General features: G+C 46.2%; 1 protein-coding gene, 1 long non-coding RNA gene and 4 other non-coding genes across 10 annotated transcripts in view; 3 read left to right on the top strand and 3 right to left on the bottom strand.

Annotated features, from left to right (window-relative positions):
• Positions 1-22,081, top strand: part of LOC144155746 (uncharacterized) — a 260,323-nt gene that overhangs the window by 224,121 nt on the left and 14,121 nt on the right. The gene's annotated exons all lie outside the window — the stretch shown is intronic.
• On the bottom strand, positions 1,483-1,566 carry Trnal-cag (transfer RNA leucine (anticodon CAG)). The gene has a single exon. It is a non-coding gene; the product is annotated as a tRNA-Leu (tRNA).
• Positions 3,571-3,642, top strand: Trnac-gca (transfer RNA cysteine (anticodon GCA)). Its single transcript has one exon. It is a non-coding gene; the product is annotated as a tRNA-Cys (tRNA).
• On the top strand, positions 4,183-4,254 carry Trnac-gca (transfer RNA cysteine (anticodon GCA)). The gene has a single exon. It is a non-coding gene; the product is annotated as a tRNA-Cys (tRNA).
• On the bottom strand, positions 4,805-4,876 carry Trnac-gca (transfer RNA cysteine (anticodon GCA)). The gene has a single exon. It is a non-coding gene; the product is annotated as a tRNA-Cys (tRNA).
• On the bottom strand, positions 15,235-21,383 carry LOC144155747 (uncharacterized). The gene is made up of 2 exons (XR_013319622.1): positions 21,026-21,383; positions 15,235-15,499 (listed from the first exon to the last, which is right to left on the bottom strand). It is a non-coding gene; the product is annotated as an uncharacterized LOC144155747 (long non-coding RNA).

Here is a 22,081-nt window from a genome sequence, read left to right as displayed (position 1 = left end):
TCGCTTCCATACACGGTGCGCTTTATGACCCACGATTAGCTTTGCTTGTGAAACGTCAATTCGAACTATTAAAATTAAAAAGACTGTTCATATACACTAAACATTTTGACGCCAATATTGCCTTAAAAAAAAAGTGCCTACGACGCGGGAGGGAAACCAGAAAGCTTTATGTTTGTCCACTGCGAAATGCTAATTCCTCGATCGCAAAGTACAAACAAACGTGTTTTGTTTCGTGTATTTCGTGTACTTCGTCCAGCTTCGCAGGTCATCCTTCTTCACAGAGTGGAAGGGCACTATTTTTGGTTGTCATTTTGCGGCGGAACTGCGCGTCGGTTCGAACACAGTTGACGGTTAGCGCCCGTGTGATCATCCTGTGTGTATTTTCTCCCACCCACCACGAACCGGAGGCGTAGGCGGCGGCGACTCCTTTCTGATGGAGGCGGAAACCACAAACAATAGTGTGCATGAAATTTCGGCACGCGTTAAAATACAGTGTCTGTAGTTCTTGCTCTGCTCAATTTGTTTTTCTAAAAAATTAGTAACGACGACACACAAGAAGCACGGCGGAACAAACAATGTGTCTTACTCAATTTGTTGTGCTGAAGTTATGTACCGAGGAACTAATACATATACGATATACACCATCTGCTTATTTTATTGTAGCTCCACTGTTAAAGGCAGCCACATGTCAATTATTTTTTTTTTGTAACAGGTGACAGATGTGCTACGTTATGTTATCCTTTATGATTTTCCTCTACAAGCATTCCAGTCTCCTTTTATAGTTACCTGCAAGGCGTTGTAGTTTAAGTTATGTGTATTACATATAAACTTTAGGGCTTCGGGAAAGCGGACATTTCCCCCCCCCTCACCCCCCCCCCCCCATGCATTTTAAATTTTTTTACCACATTCTAAGAAAATCTGTCGAGTGATTTCTCTTTTATCTCCACAGATCACACATATGCCTCATCATTTTTGGTACATTTGCCTGCAAAGCTCTTCGTTCTCACACAACCTGCTTTAGTTTTAAAGAACAACGCACTACTGGCCTTGGAGGCTATCGCAAAGATATTCTGTTCTGGTATCAGACTTCTCTGCCCTGCGCATCTCTAGTGAAGTTTTTTATTTTGTTTTTTGTATTCTAAAAGTAATTCAGTATACGCTATAAATTAAAAAAAAACGTATTATATACTCTCTGGTACTTTCAGTTATGATCAAGAACTTACATTTCGCCTCAAATATTCCTGAGGTTTCCTGTGGGCTGAATAATAATGTGACCACGTATCAGTTATTACAGCAGTTTTAGTAGTCTGGAATAGTCTTGGACACTTCACGTACAAGGACTCTTTGAACTGTTTTTGGCCGGGCGGTTGGTCAACTTACAAAGAGGCAGATAGCCAGAAAGACCAAATTTTCACGTTTATATAACCCGAGAAAGACTATAGGCATTTAAAAATAAAAAAAAGCTAGAATGTAAAAACATAATGTCAGAAGTGGGATTCGAACCCATGCCCAGAAGACCGGACTGCGACCTGAACGCAGCGCCTTGGACCGCTCGGCCATCCTGACAGAACATACGGCTGCCTGAAATACATTTGCTTTTATATATATGTATATATATATATATATATATATATATATATATATATAGATATAGTTCTTGGTTCTCTTAAGAGCGCCTGGTCAAATGTTAGTGCAGTAGTAGAAATCAGACTTTTGGCATACGCGAAAGACAAGTGCAAATTATAAATCATTTAGGCTGCGCACGTCGGCTTCGGTGTGATAAGAGCAGCTGCTTCAATTTATTGTGTTGACGGAATTGGCATTTATTAAACTGAATTTCCGTTTCCCCTTTTGTTTTGCTATGAAGTGGTCACTTCCGTCATCAAAATAATTTTTAGAGGTTGTACTCACGTTTATATGGCTGTAGTGTGATAAGGCTTCAGGCACGACCTTATCATTCTTTCCAAAAATTCTGTTGGCGTATTAACTCTATCCTGTCTTCGTGCAGTTCGCTATTTGTGTGATGGATATCTAGTAGTTTGCGGTTTAGAACTCTCTGTGCGCGTCATTTGATGGCTGCGACAGTGTGCTTTACATTTCGGCAAGTCTTAAATATCCCCCCGGGGTGCAGCCTCTGTCCGTCTTGCACTGCTCAATTAGTTGTACTGAAGTTATGTCCCATCTGAATCAAACTTGGCAGGGGAGTGCTTTTCATAATGTGTCGTATTTTAAAGCATGCAACGTGTTGTACGCTTACTCTTGAGTGAAAATCGTATGGTCAACTTGACTCAAAATCAACGCAATTTCACGCAAAGCTGAGGGGACCTCGGTTGTAAATGTTAGCCCGCCTTATATAACGCACGTGCAGTGCAGCTGCCTTCCCATGTAAACAGCGACGGCAGCGTGTTTAGCGGCTCCTATCTATTCGAACGGACCTCCGAACAAATAAAAATGGTTTTACTCTACCTTTGCAGCTAACGTGGCCGGTATTCACGGCACGCGCTTAGCCTGCGCTGGCTGTCTGAATTTCCGGACAACGTTTGTCCTGCGCACTGGACATAAATAGGTTGTTGTTGATGATGATGATGGTGGCTATGATGACTATTTTATTCACCCTCTGTTTGACGAAGTCCAAACGAGTTTTAAGTCTTGAAACCTGCTTGCATATTTTCCAAACACAGGCTCTACTTTGTGTTTTGAAGAATTTCCAACTTTAATCGTACTAACAGTACACGTGCTTGGGAACGTGAAATCTGACCGGATACCTGTGTCTTTCACGATTGAAAAAAATGGGCTCACATTCGGAGAACACACCGGAACCAAAAGCTGACATTTATACCAGACTTCAAAGGTCAAAGATTAATTGTTATAACCCACAGGGTATACTTCAACCACAAACTGTAGATATATGATACGCATGCGGACGCTGCTGGGTGTATGATGCGTACGGATGCTGAGCTCAACACATAATTATGATCTTCCTACTTAAGACCTTCCTACACAATTAAAGGAAACCTGATATTTTGCGGCTTGTCCGCTGTGGTTCCAGCCCAGCCGTCCACTAACCAATCCCGGACTCCCAGCTATGGAGCGGTGCTAGGCCCGTGACGAGCATACTCCGCCCGTCATCCTGTAGACCTTTTTAATTTCTTCGTTCTGGGAGCAAGAATTTTGCCAGTGGGCTGTGCTGGCGGATCTATGATTAGCGCAGTGACAGGATGATATAACTGCGCATGCGCAACACAGCCCAGGGCATGGTCTGATCGTATTAATGATTAACGAATGAAATGGTCTATATTCGTTACCATGCGCCTGATACGTGGTTGTGTCAACAGTGCACGTGCCCATATGGTTGAACTCACAAATTTTGTACTTCACACTGTTTCTCAGCATGTCAATTTTATCAAGTGGACTTGAACTGATTTTCGTTTTTCTCTTTCCAAGCTGGTGTAGAGTCTCCTGATTGCAATACGAGCGCTTCGTCCTGTTTTCTCTGTTTATTTTGTAAATTTACCTTGGAAGCTTACGATGGCGGATAGAAGTTGTTTCGTTGTTACTCGCTTCTACAGCGGGGCCATAGCTCAGTGGTAGAGCATTCGACTGCAGATCGAGAGGTCCCCGGTTCAGACCCGGGTGGCCCCTGCCAAAAAACTTTTTAAAACGCTACCTTAACGCTAAAAGTTTGGTCTGTCTGTCCGTCTGTCACGCGATTCAGCCGCCCGGCTTAAGTGAAATAATGCTCGAATACGATGTATATATAGGCGGGAATTTTCAAACTACTAAAACAGCTACCGTTACTCGTATGTGTCCCCGATAGTCTGTGCTAAGGAAATTAAAAAGAACGCCTTAAATAAGGTGTTGAAGTGGGGCGAAGTAGAAGGAGGCTCTGAAACGAAAGATCTCGGCTCGCGCTTCTCCAGGCAGAACAACAGACCATCAAGGAGAAGACGCACATTGTCCTCCCAGATGGCTTGCGAAGGCTGCGAACGCAGGAAAATGGAATTTCATTGAACAAACCTCCATTGCATTCATCTTGGGAGGACGGAGAGGGAAAGGGAAGAGGGGGAGGAGTGGGAGAGCGAGAGAAAAGGATGAGCCACGTGGCAGGGGTGGCAGATGATTATCGCCTTTTGACGACATTTTCAGGAAAGCATTGCAAGATATGCAGCGCTCTTTCGTGACGGGGCCATAGCTCGGTGGTAGAGCATTCGACTGCAGATCGAGAGGTCCCCGGTTCAAACCCGGGTGGCCCCTGCGAAGTTTAACAATTTTTTAATGTTCCACGGTACCTTGGCCGGATAAGAACGCGACTGGGCGACTGAAGCAGCCGTAAAGTGTGACAATACTACCAGCGGTTGTGCCGTGAGCTCATGGCGTGGTTTTAGTGGTGCACGCAGTATCTTTTTTTGAGATAATTCACATTTTTAGATGCGATAATCCTCTTTTATTTTCGTTACAGCAATTTTACGTTAATTTTATTCCGCAGAACGCTGCTAAACGTTGTAATGGGCTTATGCTTTGTTTCGAATGTGTCCAAGGCTTCTTTTGCGCTAAACAATGCTGACATATATGAACCTTGCCACCGATTCTAGCCGTAGAGTCCGTTATTACCCTATATATACTGCTTCTTCGTAAGTTCAGTCCTGTTAGAAATCTTTTTTTATTATAGCACGGTTCCGTGAGGCGACATATAAAAAAAGTAAAGTGATAAAACGACCTCAAGAAAAGCGTCCGCAAAAACCATTCCGGGGTTCTCCAAACTACGCTAATTAATCGCGGCAAAAAAAAAAAAAAAAAACTGCGCAGGGGCCACCCGGGTTTGAACCGGGGACCTCTCGATCTGCAGTCGAATGCTCTACCACTGAGCTATAGCCCCGCTGCTGGCAGCCGCCCAACTGCTTCATTGGCTGCTCGGTCGTCGAAAGAGTAAAGCCTTCTACCGCCTCTGGTACGTAATCGCCGCTTCCCTCCGCCCGCCCTGACGCTCTTCCGCTCTCCTGTCGCTCTTCCCCTGATGAACGCAATGCTTCATGGGAGTCCCGTGTGTGTTCAATCGCTTCGTTCTTGACTGTCAGCTACCGAATTTTAGCAATGTCGTACCAACAGTTCCGAATCAGCATTCCCGTGAAATACCATGCAAGCTTGTTACATTCAACTCAGTTTTCGTCGTTCGCACTGCTCGCGCTCCATCAGTTGGGCAGCGGGAGTCCTTTTCTTTGTTGTTCTGCCTGAAACAGCACAAGCTGACCCGCCGCGACGGCTCAGTGGCTAAGGCGTTGTGCTGCTAAGCGCGAAGACATGCGTTTGATTCCCGGCCGCGGGAAGCAAAAACGTCCGTGTGTACGAGATTTCGGCGCACGTAAAAGATTCCCAGGTGGTCAAAATTAATCCGGAGGCCTCATCGCCTCCATTGCGTCGGCGCGTTAAACCCTACAATCAACAGCAAGAGCCGAGAGCTTATGTATTGGCATTTGATTTTATTGCGTCTCCATTGAATCTTATTTTAACCTGTTCTTTTATTTTTCGATCCTAAAGACCAATTCCACGTGTATTCTCAATTAAAAGAACTCTGATATTCGCGGTTGTCTGCTCACATTATACCTCAGATGTGCCTTAAATTTCCTTTGTACTGTGTAATCGGGGCACGTACAAGTCTTGCTAGCTGTATTAGTAGTTTTTAACGGTCCTGCTTATATGTGGCTCGTGCTCAGCCACCCTTTGACTTTGGCCAGGCGGTTGAATTGTATGACAGAGAGATAGACAGCAGAGATACAGACATAGAGAAGACAGACCGACAGGCAGACCAAAATTTTCGACTTGCTTAGGTAGACAAGAAAGACAAGCGTGTTTAATAAAAGCAGACTATTAACTAAGGCTTTCATACACTGCTGACGTCACATTCCCGTGTTCCACGACACCTTAACTGGCTCTAAATAAACTGGCACTATCCATATCGCACACTCACGCCTTATTTCAAACATCGCAAGCGGTCACATACAGCGAGTATCATTATACGACTGAGTAAATGCGTCCTTTCAAGCTCCTTGGCAACCCTGGGAGGGATGCGGCACATTTTTTCGGCTTTGAATTCTGTGTGTCGCTTCCCGGCCGCGGCGGCCGCTTTTCTGATGGAGGCGACAAGCAAAAACGCTCGTGTGTACGACATTTCGGCGCACGTTAAAGATCCCCAGGTGGTCGAAATTAATCCGGAGCCCTCCACTACGGCGCGCCTCATCGCCTGCGTTGCGTCGGCGCGTTATAAACCACCACAATCAATCGGATTGTGTGTGTCCAATCAATCAATCAATCAATCAATCAATCAATCAATCAATCAATCAATCAATCAATCAATCAATCGATCGATCGATCGATCGAACGATCGATGAATCAATCAATTTTAAATCCTACCGAAACCCAGAAGCCGAAGCACGGAGAAAACCAGCAAGAGCGGCTTTACGGGGCCCCCGCCTGCACATGTGCAAAGTAGTTCAGATTTATCATGTATTTTCCATACTTATACAAAAACTATAACAAGTTTAGCAACCATCTCCATCTATGAAGATTCTGTGACTGTACGCAAACTTAGCGTACAAATATCAATGGCTTGACAAAGAGGGGAAAAAAACGATTATAAACAACACAAATAAATTTTTAAATGACGTACGTCAAGGCATGTAAATGCCGCAAAAAGGTTTAGGCTCGTAAAGGTTTTGAAAGATTATTTTAAATATCTGATTATGGGAGTTATGGAGTGAAGGCAACGGGTAACAGTGTAACTGTTCATTCGTTCCCAGGTAGGGAATAAACCAGGTTCCTGCGTAGCGCGTATTATCTCTGTGATGGCTTATTGTCAATTTAGAAAACTGCAGAAAAAAAAGAAGTGAATTTCTTCTTTCTGATAAATAAACGCCCGCGTGTCGAGGTTTCCCTGCGATTTCAAGATACCCAAATGGTCTAAATTAATTCGGAGCCCTTTACTCCGACACGCCTCATAGGCCAGGCGTAACTACGGCTGGAAAACCACGACGTTATTATTTGATTGTCGAATGTGTCGTATCGTGGCACCCATAGTTACGCTGACGCTCCCCACAGGGCTGTTGCCCCGGCCATCCTGCACCAAGTCATCATTTTTGAACATTTTTACTCTTCCCCTTCCTCGCCCGAACTTGTTTATTAAATGACAAAAAAGGAGAGGTTTGCGCCATATATGAGCGCCGGCTACTCCTCCTGACGTAAGGCGAAGGTTTCTTATAAAGTCATTGCAAAGTTCACCGAGTTGGAGTCTTGAGAGCACAACAAATTACACCCAAGCGCACTCATGACCCTGAATACAACAAATTGTCCCTTGATGCAAGTAAGTGGCGCCCAAATAGATGCAAAGGACCAAGTACACACAAGATAAGACACGATACACTGATTGATTGATTGATTGATTGATTGATTGATTGATTGATTGATTGATTGATTGATTGATTGATTGATTGATTGATTGATTGATTGGTTGGTTGGTTGGTTGGTTGGTTGATTGATTGATTGATTGATTGATTGATTGATTGATTGATTGATTGATTGATTGATTGATTGATTGATTGATTGATTGATTGATTGTAGTGTTTAACGCGCTGACGCAACGCAGGTGATGAGGCGCGCCGTAGTGGAGGGCTTCGGAGTAATTTTGACCCTTAGGGGATCTTTAACGTTCGCCGAAATCTCGTATACACGGGCGTTTTTGCTTTTCGCCTTCACCAGAAAAGCGGCCGCCAAGACACGGTATACAATACACAGTGACGAGGAAAAAAGATTTCATAATGACAAATGCAATAAAAAGTAATGGTAAACGTAATGTTTGTAGACTCTAAGCAGGACACAAAGGCAAGAGCGGGAGCCCTATTTCAAAACTAATAAGATCCCACAATGTGACTATATCTCTAAAAACAGCTTAAGGGCAAGAAATGAACGCCGTAGCTGGCTCGGTGTTGGCCATGGGCCAAGGACTTTGGCAAGGTGAAACGGTCTATTATCTAAAGACATCAGGACACTTTTAAAACGCCGCCGCGCAGCGTCGTGACGAGGAAATTCTAAAATGGCGCGAACAATGGTTTCACCTCGATGACCACATAAACAGCATGTGGTTTGGACTTCGACAATTTAGTGCAGAAACTGTTTTGTGTAAGCAGTGTCAATACGCAAGCGGTGTATGAGCGTCTCTGTGCCTCTGGGCATTGTTATGGGAAATTTAAACCGCAACAAAGGGTCTACTTCAAATAGTAGGCTGCTTTTTGCGTGTCCGGCAAACCACGCAGTGTTGCAAAGGCTATCAGAAAATCTCATTAGTAGAGGCCCGAACTTGTGCTTTAAAACATTTTATGTGACAAGAAAAAAATTCCCCTCCTCCGAAATGCTTTATAACCATAGCAACAGCCTCATAAAATCTGTGAATTCATTTACGGTAGCGCCATTTATCAGCACGGAGTGAGAATGTATATCGGCCGTGTTTATAAGTTTGCAACAAAATCGGACCTCCAAGGAACCATACCTAACTTTGACCTTGTTCAACCAGAGGCGATGCTTCCGGCTCCGAGTAATTTGAGATTAAACAGGTGAGTTTCAATTATCCACCCTCTTCACCATTGTTTGTGATATCATTGGGAAGACGAAATTGGGAGAGAACCCGTAAAATTGACCATCGGTCTGGTTTTTGCTTTTTCTCGGGGCGATAATGCTGACTCAGATCACAGGACTCTATGCAAAGCGAGTACCCTAGATAACGACAAGGTTCAACAAAGCCGTTCCGCTGCTAAAAGTATCACTGTGCCAAAAGCCACTTATGGATGGCGTGACGTGCCCATTGGCTGTGTGCATTGTCACGTTTGTTTCGAGTAGGTTTGTGTAACCCAGCCGTTTGTGATTGGCTTAATCAACAGAGGAAATAAAAAGCACAAAAAAAATAAGTTTTGAACTTCCGCCCAAAGCAGCTCGTTTAGCAACCATGCAGTACTCTTTATTTTCGATCGCTTTATCAGCATGAATCAAGAGAACTGGAAAAAAAATCACCCGGAAAAGATGCTTTCGGACAAGATAGCCCCGAAAAAAGTTGGCAGAGGATTTTTCGAACCGCAAATTCAAAAATACCGTGCAGCAGTGCTGATTATGCGAAAATATTACGATGTTGCGACGACTTTTCGGTAAGGATCACCACGAATCGTGAAAGAGAAATGTCAAATCATCCCACTTCTGCACGTGATCGATGTCTACCTCCCTCCCCTATCGTACGTTATCGTACCTGGAGAGCTAGCGCTGCCCGCCCCTTTATACCGTACGTCCCACCAACGTACAGGCAACACATTTGCAATACCAGGCGTCCGACAACCAAGTGCAATGGTGGTAATTAGTGTCACTAGATAATGTTACAGAGTATCGGCACTTTTTTCTCCTATTGTTTCGTGCCACCGATATGATCATTGGGCAGCTCGCATCACGTGACATTTGTTTGCACTGCGACGGTTCATGGGCGCCGCCATTCTGTTGTTTATGCATTTTAGTCGGTCAACTTTGTTAGGCTTAGTTTGCCCTCCCTGCTCTGCGGCTGCGCGACTGACGTCAACGTGAACGCGAATGAAAGAAAACGCCTGCAGCAGCATTTCAGCAGCATAAGTGTGTCCGAAGATGACGTTTTGCTGTAACTTCGGTAGTGCTGTTAACAAAAGACCCCGTCGAAGTTATCGGGGAGACCGTAGATGCGGCAATCTCGCAACACTGATGAACACCAAAATGGCCGCCTTGCTGACCTGCGTGCCTTAGTGGCGGAACTCTGATACCTTATCTAGTGACACTAGTGGTAATCACGGCGGTTTCGCGAGTGTTATTTGTTCTATACGTCTAAAAGGATGGCACCTTGTGGTTCCGCGAAATTTGCGCACATGCGAAGCGTCCTCAGACCCATCTTCTGGAACTCTTTCTCAAATACAGGCGCACACGTCGCCTGCAACGGTTTCAAATCACAACGGAACCACGTGTGGTCGTAGACAGAACACTGGATTTCTGAGCTGCGGAGGAGGGATTTTCTGGCGGTAGTACGCAGGTACCCTGCATTCTGCAAAAGAAAAAGAACACCCAGACAAAGGGAGCAAACTAACAATATCGTTCCGCTTCAGTGGTGACAGCCCAAAGCCAGTATATGGACGCCTCCAGCGACGCCTCAGTATCGCAGTAAAGACGCGTGAGCTCAGGCTCTGCCCTGGCTCTTTCAAAATAAAAGGGGCGTAGTGAGCAACGGCCGGAGGAAACCTGCAGCTGCAAAGAATCACGCCGGCCTCCTGCGTTTCCGTCCGACACCGTTGGGCGGCACTTGTCTGCTACCCGAGGAGACAGCCGCCATATCGCTGGTGGGCGAGAGATATCGGGCGCTTTCCGGAATCCGTAAATTAGCCCCGAGCGCGGGCGCTGGAAGCACAAAAGATGATTCCCCGCCCCGTGGTATCGTTCACATTGTCTGCTGCTCCGCTCCTTGCACCGGTTCCAACGCGTTTCCGGCGAACGGGCAATAGGCGCTGTCGAAACAGCGCCGATAAATGGTGCTCGAGTGCACTCTTCTTAGCATGTATTGTGCCGGCGCGTGTGCCTTGTCTGTCACTGGCGCCTTTTCTCTTGTATTCCGCTATCTGTATCGTCAGTTTTTCTTGATGTCTGCAGCATCCTTTGTTCAATCCGCATCCCAGACTCATAGGTCGAGGACCGGAAGCAGATAGCCGTTACGCGCGGATTCTCACTAAACTCGCGCCATTGGGACGTACTTGTAGGCGAACTTAACTTGTACACATCATCAGTATTTTTTTGGCTTCGGCCGCACTTCATCGAAATGCCTTTCCTATTAAGCGAACACTGGACTGGGCGTAGCGCAAAGTCGGTGTCTTCTATTTGCCGAGTATTGCGCGTTGCAGACGTCGAAATGAGGAGCCCATATGCCGCCAGAATAAATGCGCGATGGAGTGCGTGCGTGCTTAAAAGAAAACAGGCGCCAGTCTTCATTCTGCAGCTCAGACAAAAGTATCGATCGAAGCTCTGGGCCCGCTAGCACGGCCGAATAATTTCCTCCATCTGAGCTGGGCATAAATACATGAATAGAAACGTACTTAATCTTATAATCCATGTAACCCGCAGTTAACACAGTTCGCCATTCGTGATTATGCTCCTTGCGCTCTTGCCCGGGTGCGCTTTTCTCTCTTTCTGTGTTCATTAAGAAATACACGTGAAGAATTCCCTTTCAAATTTGCCTTCTCCGGATTAACGCGTTCTTGAACCCACTACCGTCGCGCCTTCCTATGCTTTCAAGGCATTCGCTTAGAGCGCTTATACTAAAAAAAATAACGGCAATCACAGTCATGAAACCTTAATTAAACGACGCGTTGCGCCGGGGGCTACAACGCACACAAGCGCTGTGTACGACGCGCCATAATTGCGTTTTTATATGTCTCGGGAGAGAGAAGCCAAAAAAAATCATTAAAAATGATTTTGCTGACTGAACGAAAGCTGGCTGTACTCAGTGCAAGCGTCTTGATTCGGTGGAGCCAAAGGATTCTTGAAATAAATAAAATGTAACGAAGAGAGGACATTTCCCAGCAAGGCCGGTGCCGTGCACCATCAGAAATTATTACCAGCGCCATGTGTTTGGAATCTCATCATAGTATCATCATCAGCAGTATTCCGAAGAAGCGGTTCAGATTGATTGGCATTGTTCTGATGGCTTCCTAAGTGTTCTCACTTTCCTAAGGCTCAACAGTAAACGCCGTTACAAAAAAAAAAAAAAGAAGGAAGAAGAAAGGAAGGAAGGAAGGAAGGAGGGAAGGAAGGAAGGAAGGAAGGAAGGCAAGAAGGAAGGAAAGAGAGAGAGGGAGAACGGAAGGAAGCAAGGAAAGAAGGAAGAAAGGAAAAGGTAACAGCTGTGGTATGAACACACGCACACACACACACACACACACGCACGCACACACACGCGCGCGCGTGCGCGCGCGCGCACACACACACAATGAATTGGTCGCGTATTTGCTCGCTTCGCTGCAAATGTCGTCGAAAGACGATAGATAGTCTGCTACCGCCCCTGCCACGGTGGCTCAGTGGCTAAGGCGTTGCTGAGCGCGAGGACGCGGGTTCGATTCCCGGCCGCGGCGGCCGCTTTTCTGATGGAGGCGAAAAGGAAAACCGCCCGTGTGTACGAGATTTCGGCGCACGTTCTGGATCCCCAGGTGGTCAAAATTAATCCGGAGCCCTCCACTACGCAGCGCCTTATCGCCTCCGTTGCGTCGGCGCGTTAAACCCTACAATCAATCAATCCTCCGGCCACCTTTCGCTCTCTTGCCCTCCCGTCTTGCTCCTCCCTCGATAAACGCGGTGTTGGCTCGCTCAGGTCAGATTTTTCCGCGTTCAACTGCTTACGGGCCTTGCACTGGAACGTTTTGTTACTGTGGAACTTGGAATGCCGCCACGAGGTCCAGTCTCGGGCGCGAGCTTTTTTGTATTTTTGGATAAAAATATTGTTTTCAATGCTTTTTTTTTATTTGCTGTCGCAAATACGAAGCGAATATTTATTTTCAATTAACAGAACACTGCCTAGTACCAGATATGTATTGGTGTTTTCCCTCAAATATGCCCAATATTTTCCTTTTTCTTCAACAATGTTGACAATTAGGATGAATGGTACCATTTTGAGTGGTTTGGAAACGTTTTGCCTATATAAAGTTCTTGTTTCATAATTCTTTTATGTTTTGACACCGGGTGGCTGAATGCAGACGCAGACAGACGGACGGACGGACAGACAGACAGACAGACAGACGGACAGACAGACAGACCAAAATATTCGGGTTTAAACAGCTCAAGAAAGACTATCGTCATTAAAAGAACTAACATGGTTTTCTTGTTCGGCACACCACATGGCAACAGCACCCAATAATATATGTAAAAGGCCGGCACGCACTCAAAGACACAGAAAAGAAAACTTATTGGGTTAACGGTTTGTGGCTATCCCATTTTCCTCCTTCTTTTGTTGCCTGAACCGGCGCCAATAGCAGAAATGCGGTGGCTGTGGGCGAAAACCTAATAATTGCCAGTTGCGCTTAGTGAAAGTTGTGCACGTTGATAACGCACGAAGAATGCTGATCACGCTGTCGACTCGATTGCTGGGCGACAGCTGGGCGAAACGGCCGCCTCACGGCGAAAATTAAATTTTCGAGAGCAGGCTGATAATGATCAGAGCAGAAAGGCTGCCAAGTAAAGCAAGCATCGCTTTCAAAAGAAAAGACTGCTCATGCGCGCTGTATTCAAATTGGGTTCCCGTACTGGTGCACGGTTCGGCGAATAAGGCACGTTTTGTGTGAATGGCGAAACAAAAAAAAATCAACTTATACGTTGATTCAATCGTCGCAAAGACATCGCCACAAGTATTTATCAGAAGGCCGTACGCATGCATGTAATTCAGTAAGTTGCGCTATATATTTCTACCGGATTAAAAAGATACCGATCAATTCTTGTAATTTATTACTCACAGCATAAAAATGTAAATAGATTCGATCAATCGTCATTAACAAATATATGTATTCTAATGAACGCAACCGAATATCGTCCAATTGGATTTATTTCTAAATGGCTCAAACTGAGTAAGACACGTTGTGCATGATCTTCTACACGATGGAGAAGAAAAAGAAAGCCGGTTTATTCGGCCGAGCGAGGGAGGTAGGTGATTGTATGGTAGAGGGCTGTCTGACGCATCAATTGCCATTACGAATATTCCAAGAAGATCCACAACTGTTTGTTTCCGTAATAGGTACCGGTATCTTGACCGCGTATACATCCTCTAAAACTGCCGTCAGCATTTCAAAATGCACGCATGCGTCACGGTTCCTGGCTTCTCTCGGGCAGGCATGGCATTTCAATTTAAAAGGGCCGAACGAGCTCCCAGCTTCTGAGTTATTTTTGGGCGATAAACCTCTCAGCCTGTCAATGCTCGCACCGCATTTAAGGTTAAGCGGAATCTCATTAGCCACGCGGGTGCTTCCCACACAGAAGAAAGTGATGGCTTATTGCGTGTTTATACATGCAAGCACGCGCGCAAAAAAACAAAAATACTTTGCTACTACTATTTTATTGCTCTTGACGAGCTTTATCAGTAAAAAAAAAACGCCCCTCATTCTGATAAGGCACGGCTAAGGTCTCCGCGCCTAGCAGTTATCTCTATCCGTGCAGATACGTGCAAGTGCTCGCCACACGTCCTGTAGGATATAAAAGCAAATAAACCTAAATGTCAAAAGCAAAGTATAGGAGCGCTGGTGTGCTATTCCGCGTAAGGAAGAAAAAATTGGCTTAATAAAACAAAACAAATCGCCGGCAAGCTAACATGTCCATCCTACGTGAAGGTTTCCCAAAATGAGAAAAAGTGAATTTAGACAACGTGATTATTTTGCCGCGCTCATTCAATGTCACACCCGCCCACTCACGTATTCCTCTGGTGGTGCCTCACTTTGTTTTCAAGGAACAACTGTGAGCTCGCGTCTCTGTAAGACAACGGGCTCGTCCTCAAAGTAGGAGGCAGATATATCGCCGCCTGCCCTCTACTTCGCGAGCAACGACTGTTTCTGAATTCGCGCAGCTTCCTCCGCCACTAAATGGCTCTGCTGACCCCTAATCACAAAGTGACAGAGGAGAACGACGAATACTTGAGACGTAAATTGCTTTAAGGGGGCTGCAGCGGGGGTAATTGGTTCACCCGCCTGTCTATTTTACGAGTCGTCAATACTTTTCTTTTTGTTGGTGTCGTAGTTTTGTAACTTCGCTGCATCGTGTGCCCTGGATACCATTAAGGGATCTCCATTTTATTCAATCTTGTTTCTTCCTCCTGTTAGGCGTAAATTTTTTTCCGCAGTTATCAAGCCACCTTTTCTTATATTTGTACATGGGTACGTGCTTGCGTGCGTGCGTGCGTGCGTGTGAATGTGATGTGAAATTGCACATTTGAAAACTAAAACTCTCCTCTAGTACGTGGGGATCAAGCCCACACACCTTGGATTTTCAATGTGGAGTTAATCCTCTGCCCCATATCATTTTGTGGAAAAAAAAATCAGGATTTTAAGTACAAGCTTAATGCCACTGTGGCGTCCAGGAGGAGGAGGAATGATTTATTATGTCTCGTACAACTTATTATGTCTGGTACAAGATGCAGAGGTATACGTTGAGAGGAGGAGGCGCAGGAGGAGGAAAAAACGTTTATTGCACTTATTGAATGGGAAGAAAGGAACGCGGAATGGTGGCCAGTCATCCATGGTGGGTGGCGTCCCTAGTCCGGGATACCATGGCCAACTGCAGCTCGAATGGCCCTGATCACCCGGCTACACTGGTTTTCCAGGACGTCGCTTGTCAGCAGGACCTCCTACTGCTCCTGTGTCGGTGCGATGACTTCTGGTAGTTCCGTGACGCCTGCGACTGCAACTTCTGCTCTGGGACGCCCAACATCCTGCACCACATGGTGTGGGTGCACGTTGAGTAAAAACATAAATACCCCAGACCGATAAACACTTATAGTTAGCGTCATACCCGTTCCACGGATTGGCCAATGGTTTGGGCAAGGTCAAACGATTGCTAGATGGATTTGTAGGGCTTATTTGGTGTCCGGAAGATAAAACTGCTTCAGGTCTTCTGGTGAGGAAGCAGAAAACTGCTCCGCAGCAACATATATCACATACCCACGTGATGGGATTGGCGAAGAATGAGTGAAGTCTACGCGCGTCACGCTGGGAATGCTGGCTTCTTTGCTTGCTTGGTTTTGTACTTGTTGGCTTGTTCAGAGAGACGGTTTAGTTTGCGCTTTTTTTTAGACTACCTGTAACTTTGTTTACCGCAGCTTACCTTGGACTCGCGTGGACTAAAGACACTGTAAATTCATTACTCTGCACGCTTGAAAATAAATTTGAGCGTTAAAGAGCTGCCCTTTCATTGGTTGATGTTTTTTTTTTTTTTTTTTTGCTCTCGTCGCCGTCGCAAATGTTTCGCGTCCGTAGCTTGATGGGAACTTCGAAAAAGTTGTGAAGTTCAAGTACAATGTCTGCTCCAATTTTTAAGAGTTAATTTTTAGGGTACGCCTGAAATTACACAAAGGGCACGAATTATCCAATAAACTTCACACCACACCTACTTATACACTGTGTGAATGTATATGTAAAAAACTTCGCCCCCCGTGGTTCGGCTTCCCTGTGCAAGCCCCGTATTCTGCCAGAGCCCTTCTTTGTAAATTGATGGTGTGCGCAATAAAAGGGCAGTTCCGCCGGTGACTCCCTTGCCATGTGGCCGACCAAAAGATACGCTGGACGCGTTGTGGCGCTTCTTATGCGACACCGGAATCGCGGACCATTATTAACACGAAAACCTAAATTATCCCGCCCATAGCCATTCTTGAGAATACATTTCATGTCTATCACTCTAATCCCACCTTACCAAATCGGCAAGGGAAATGGTGCCAGGAAAACAACATTTTTGAACGCTCTTTTCTCGCATTTAAATCGGTCGGAAAAGCTCAGAACGTGTATACATCGGCAATGTTTAATACTGCCATCAGTGTCCATTTGAGAGCTATACTCAGTGCGCATGCGCAGACCAGATAGTCTGGTCTTGTGGCTGGTTCGGAAGCAGGTCTCGTTCCCTGCTTGCTGGCTGACTGTCTGTGCGTGCGTGTTGCGACGCTTTTAGCACTACACACAACAGGCCTCCGGATTGGTAGAGAACACGAGGTGAAGCGGCGTCTTCGAGTGGGCGAACGAAAGCAGCGAAAACAACTCCCCAACAAGCTGCCGCACGTAACAACTTCAGACGGGCTGGCTTGATGATTGCTCTGGGAGCATTTTTTTTCATCAGTTTGGTCACATACAATAGTGATAGCAATTACACTACACAGTGTAACTGCTATCACTATTGCAATTACACCTACTAGTGTAATTGAAATAGTGATAGCGCCCCCATATACAATATGGGTGCATGGCTACGTGAGAAAGACGGTAAGGAAGCTGTAATAAAACTCCCCCTATCTTATGAACAGCACACGATTGGCTAGACCCGCCCCGTATTTTTGGCCTCGTTGAGTTAACCCCCTCCTCCCCATCAGTAAAGCCGCCTTTGAGCGACTTCCTTACGTAGCGATTCGATCGATTCGATTCGATTGTGGGGTTTAACGCGCCGAAGCAACGCAGATGATGAGGCGCGCCGTAGTGGAGGGCTCCGCATTAATTTTTACCACCCGGGATCTTTAACGTGCGCCGAAATCTCGTACACACGGGCGTTTTTGCTTTTCGCCTCCATCAGAAAAGTGGCTGCCGCGGTTCCTTACGTAGCCCGCGTTGCTCTTGCTCATTCATTATTTCCCTTCTGGGCATCCTATTAGGTTACGAACTGTCGCGATACGAAAGCGCAATACAGTTTTGCGTTTAAACGCTAAGCAAACATCCGTTCTCTTTAAACTCCGAAAGCATTTAAAATATCCTGCTTGCGCTTAGGTGCCCATATTTCATGCGTGTGGTCGGTGCACAGATAAAAACGCTGAACAGAAAACTAAATTTTAGTCTTTTTTTCTTTCCCCTTGAAAAACTTGTGAAATTTTCAGACAACGAACAGGAGTAAAATTCTGTGTGCACACCATTTTTTTAGACATAGAATCGACAAGATAAGTCGAAGCTTTAAATTCTCCGCTTAGCTACTTTCACCTCCCAAGAGCGTTTGCTGCGTCAGTTGGTCTACAATTTGATTTGTCTGCACTGGACGCACAAGCGGAATGAGTGCAGCAGTGGCTTCGTTGATCGCCCAGTGAAGGCCGTTGTCGCGGCCCGTCGGCGTTCCATTCACTGACGAAGCAGGCGAGCGCAGACCGAGTACAGGGTTTCTTCTGCCCTCTCAGAAACTTGTCCTATAACAGTGTAAAAGTACAGAAGCGGTTCGGCACTACGGTTCCGCTTTCACTAAACTCTGATGAGCTGTTGTTACCATTGCTGCATTAAATTGTTTTGTGCGCATGTAATTTGAATGGCGATATAGCTTAATTATTATGCGCCCGAGCATTTTTACTGCATATGCACCAACGCGAACGTTATAAACGGCTGTAAATTGCTTATTTCCAAATTTTCATTTTTCTCCCGAAAATGCCCCCAACCCCAAGAAAAAAAAAGACAGACGATAGTCGACATTTGCCAAGTAAATGCCTCCCTTCGCTTTCCCGCTCACCTCTCATGTTGTTCCTCTCCACTCCTCCCAAGATAAACACGCTTGAGGTTCGCTCAAGTCAATTTAAATTTACCGCGTTCTACTGCTCCAGGCCGGGTGCTTCTATGCCAGCGCTGCCGTACGGCGGAGATGCGCGTGAATCCAGGTGCTCTACTTCAACGTTTATAGAACCACATTTCCTTACTTCACGTGCGTTCCAAGCGGAACGTGGAACCTATCCAGTGGAACCTTTCGTAACTGTTGTCGTTTGATTTCTTAAAATGCCGCCAGAGTTTACAGTGGCGCGGCCGACAGCAGGCGGCGGAGTGAATTTCATTTTTCGGTAGTGGACATAGTATTTCATTTGATATCGCAAAAATCAAGCATCCATAAAGGCACACTGCAAATATCCCTTGAGCATTGATTTTCTGCCTCATATTTGCGTAATATTTGTTCTTGTTTAACAATGTTCACAAGTATGAACATTGCCACCGGACTTAGACATTTAGGGCTGTGGGTATATATAACTATTTCGCAGCATTTGTTTCACTTTGGCCGGCTGGCTGAATCGAGTGACAGACAGACATACAGACAGTCATTCAGACAGACCAAAATTTCCCCGTTCGAGTTGCCCAAGAAAGGCTAGCGCCTTTAAAAATGTATTTGTTTTGAAAACATTTAGCACTGAACAGAAACGGAGTGAGCGGGGATATTATCGTTGTTTACATTACCTTTAGCAGTAGCCAACCCATATTTAAATTTTGTGCGCGCCTGCGTCCGTGCGCGGACACCTCCAGCACCTGTTCTTAAAAAGATGTAACCCACTTATTGATGTTGAACTGAGGCCTCCTCCTCATCCTCCGAAGGCACGAGGAGGCCTCCCCACATTAAAATTGTGGTGAACACCACATTAACAGTGAATTTTCGATGTTTTATAGTTACTTTGGACGTCATTATTAAGTCCAGGAGGCAAAATAACATATCAAGGATCGTGTCATTGGCCCAAAATGAAGCTAGAAACGACGCTGTTATAAATTTGTAACTCTAGAGCAGCGGTTCTCAAATGGGGCTCCGTGGTCGCATGGTTTCCGCGAAGTCGTATCTGGGGTCTGCGAACCTCTCTCTCGCAAATTTTCCTTTAGCTCCCCCGCCATTTGAAGCCCAGTCCGGCCGTGACAAATTCAGAGGTCAGCAACAATCCGCACAAGATCGTTCCTGTCTACCCCGCCAACGGTGAAAGAGACACTTGTAGAAAGCTCCTAAGTTCCTTGAGCTGGTTAAGGCAGGGACAAGTATTCTCGCTTCAAGCTGAGTTGGTGATCTTGTACGCTACGGGGCAATATCTGCGAGTGGCAGTGCCACCCTAATGGGCCATCTGAGAACCCTAAGATGCCGCATCAAGGACTACTTCCCTGAACCTGCCCCAGACGCATGCATATAGAGTATAGCCTCTTTTGAAGCTACGTAACTTTCACTGCACGTGAACGTGTCGAAGCTGAAAATGAGTTGATGGACGCCCAGGAAAGCACAGTGATGAAGGCAAAGTTTACGACTGGGTTGCCTTCGGCATTTTTGTTTGTACATTTTGTTTGAAATGGATGCTGCCCACTACGTAGGGTCACTGGTGCCGGGACCACCAAGCCTGTGCGGGTCATCTAGTGGCGGGGAGGAAAATTTCCACACCATACAACGCAGAGTTGCATGCTAATATACAATATAGGAAGATATGACGCTGATATCTGGGCGGGTCGCACTTCAACGAGCACGGACCGCTGGAGAGGGTTTAGTTCTTGTGTCCCCATCCTGTCGCGCCTTCTACCATGTCGAAGTCGTATCACCGATCATCCCAAATTTCTTCATTAAATAGTTCTTCCTTGGCGTGGCTCTCAAAAAAGCTAGATATAGCTGTGGCTGAAGTTTTCGGTCAAGGTAAAACTATAGCAAATAAAACATTTCGCCCTAGTATGTGTTTAAAAGCTTCATGCAACCAGAATAAGAAAGGAATGTTGCCCCTGTTGCATTTGTTGTCACGAGCCACAAGCTAGGTACGTTGCAAGCTAGACCAAGTAAGAATAGCTGTTATAGCGGATCGCACGACAGCCAGCTACAGCAGCGACAGTTTCTTTCTCTCTGGCATATATGAGTATGAAAATCTATCTATGCCATATACGGCCCCTACACACTTGTCGGATTGGCCAAGAGTTAATAAAAACTCCGCACATAGAAATGCCGGCTTGCTTGCCCCCTTATTCGCTCTCTGACTTGCTCGCTCACTCGTGTGCCCAGTCAGGGGGATAATTTTCGCATTTCGTGTACTCGATGTCTTATGGAGTATGCGTTAAACGATGTCAATGCATGGTGTCCTAATTAATTTGACCGTGCGACTGTCTCATCTGGCATTCGCGGGCGATTTTGTTGAAGCGGGTTGCCGGTGTGATTTGCGGCTAAGAGCAACGATGTTCCCCAGACTAGTAAAAAAAGAAAATCGAACCACGTCAAATTTTTTTGCGCACTTAGATACAACTCCGTTTCATATTTCCTCGCTGGTTCGCCTGGGCGTTATCCTCTTTCTTATGGTTGCTCGCCACTTACAGAATTTTGAAGATGCCACGAAACGTTAATGGTACCAAAATTACAGTGTACGACAGCAGCCGGCTGTTCCACAGGGGCGCATAACACTGAGCAGCTCGCGTGCGGGCCCTCAAAATGAGGGTGCACGGTTCAACGCGAACGTGCGTGGTGTATCGCACGCTGTTCAGCTTCGGGAGAGGGCGGGGAGAGTTGTTGTTAGTCTTACTTCACGTGCCTGCGGCGTCCCTGTTCTCCGGCCCCTGCACCACCGTAGCACACTGGCTGCGCACGGATCGTTACGACGACAAGGAGAAGCAGGATCAAGAGTGGCGCCTTTCTCTAAACAAGTGCCGCGGTCTTCGAGGCTGGTCGACGGGCTCAGCACGCGGCGGCTCCCTGTCCGCATCGACCGGCTGCGTGGTGCCGTGTCCAACACGCCGCCCGACGACCACAGCTGTCGAGGCCAGACGCGCCGAAGAACACGTGTCCACCAATAGGCGCCGCAGCACATTCGCTGCACGTCATTGTTTCCACGCCATTGTTTGACGACAAAGCTTCCTTGCGAACGACTACGGCGGCTTAGACAAAGCGCTCCTTTGACTGGGCGCCCAAAGACTCGTCTAATCTGCATGCTGCGCGTACCGGCTATATACGTGGCACGTTCATGAGTTGCCCGCCAGCGACGGGCTTTCTTGGCAGGACCTCTTATTTATCCTCGAACGATGCCCCCCCCCCTCCCCCCCCCTTCGTGTACAGGTATCGCACAGTGGCCTGAAGCAAACTATTTACACCATCGACACTGAGCGATCCTCTTGTGTCTTCGAGCGTGGTGATCGCTGATAATGCAACGCTGAGTCGGACCCTTAAAAATGCGATGTGGGCATGCAAAACCGTAACTTGTAGGCTCCAAATGAAAGCGGGTTGATTCCAAGGACTGCTATACGGCTCTTTTTGGTGCGTATGTTGCTTTGAGATGCGTAACATCACGCATTGTTTAGCTCTTAAACGTCGTCAGAGGTATCCCCAGTTCTGTAACGATACGGCAAGTTATAGCCCTCCGTTCTGTCTAATTAGTTCTAATAATAGCAAGGCAACTCGACAACCAGTTCATCCTTCAACACATGCCAACGAGAGGGTTAGTGGCCACCTCAAAAACTCAGCAATGTTGTGTAATGCGAACTCAAACCTTGGCACTGAGATATTTATTTGCGCCTTGGGTCTTTCAGATGTTTATCTACTTGTACTGGAAGTGCACCCCTTACATAATTGTTTGCCACTTAGC

The sequence above is a fragment of the Haemaphysalis longicornis genome, unplaced genomic scaffold (genome assembly GCF_048455015.1).
Source record: "Haemaphysalis longicornis isolate Haplotype H1 unplaced genomic scaffold, Haemaphysalis longicornis Haplotype H1 scaffold_1, whole genome shotgun sequence".
In the NCBI taxonomy this organism is placed as follows: domain Eukaryota; kingdom Metazoa; phylum Arthropoda; class Arachnida; order Ixodida; family Ixodidae; genus Haemaphysalis; species Haemaphysalis longicornis.
This window is presented reverse-complemented; position numbering and strand designations above follow the sequence as displayed.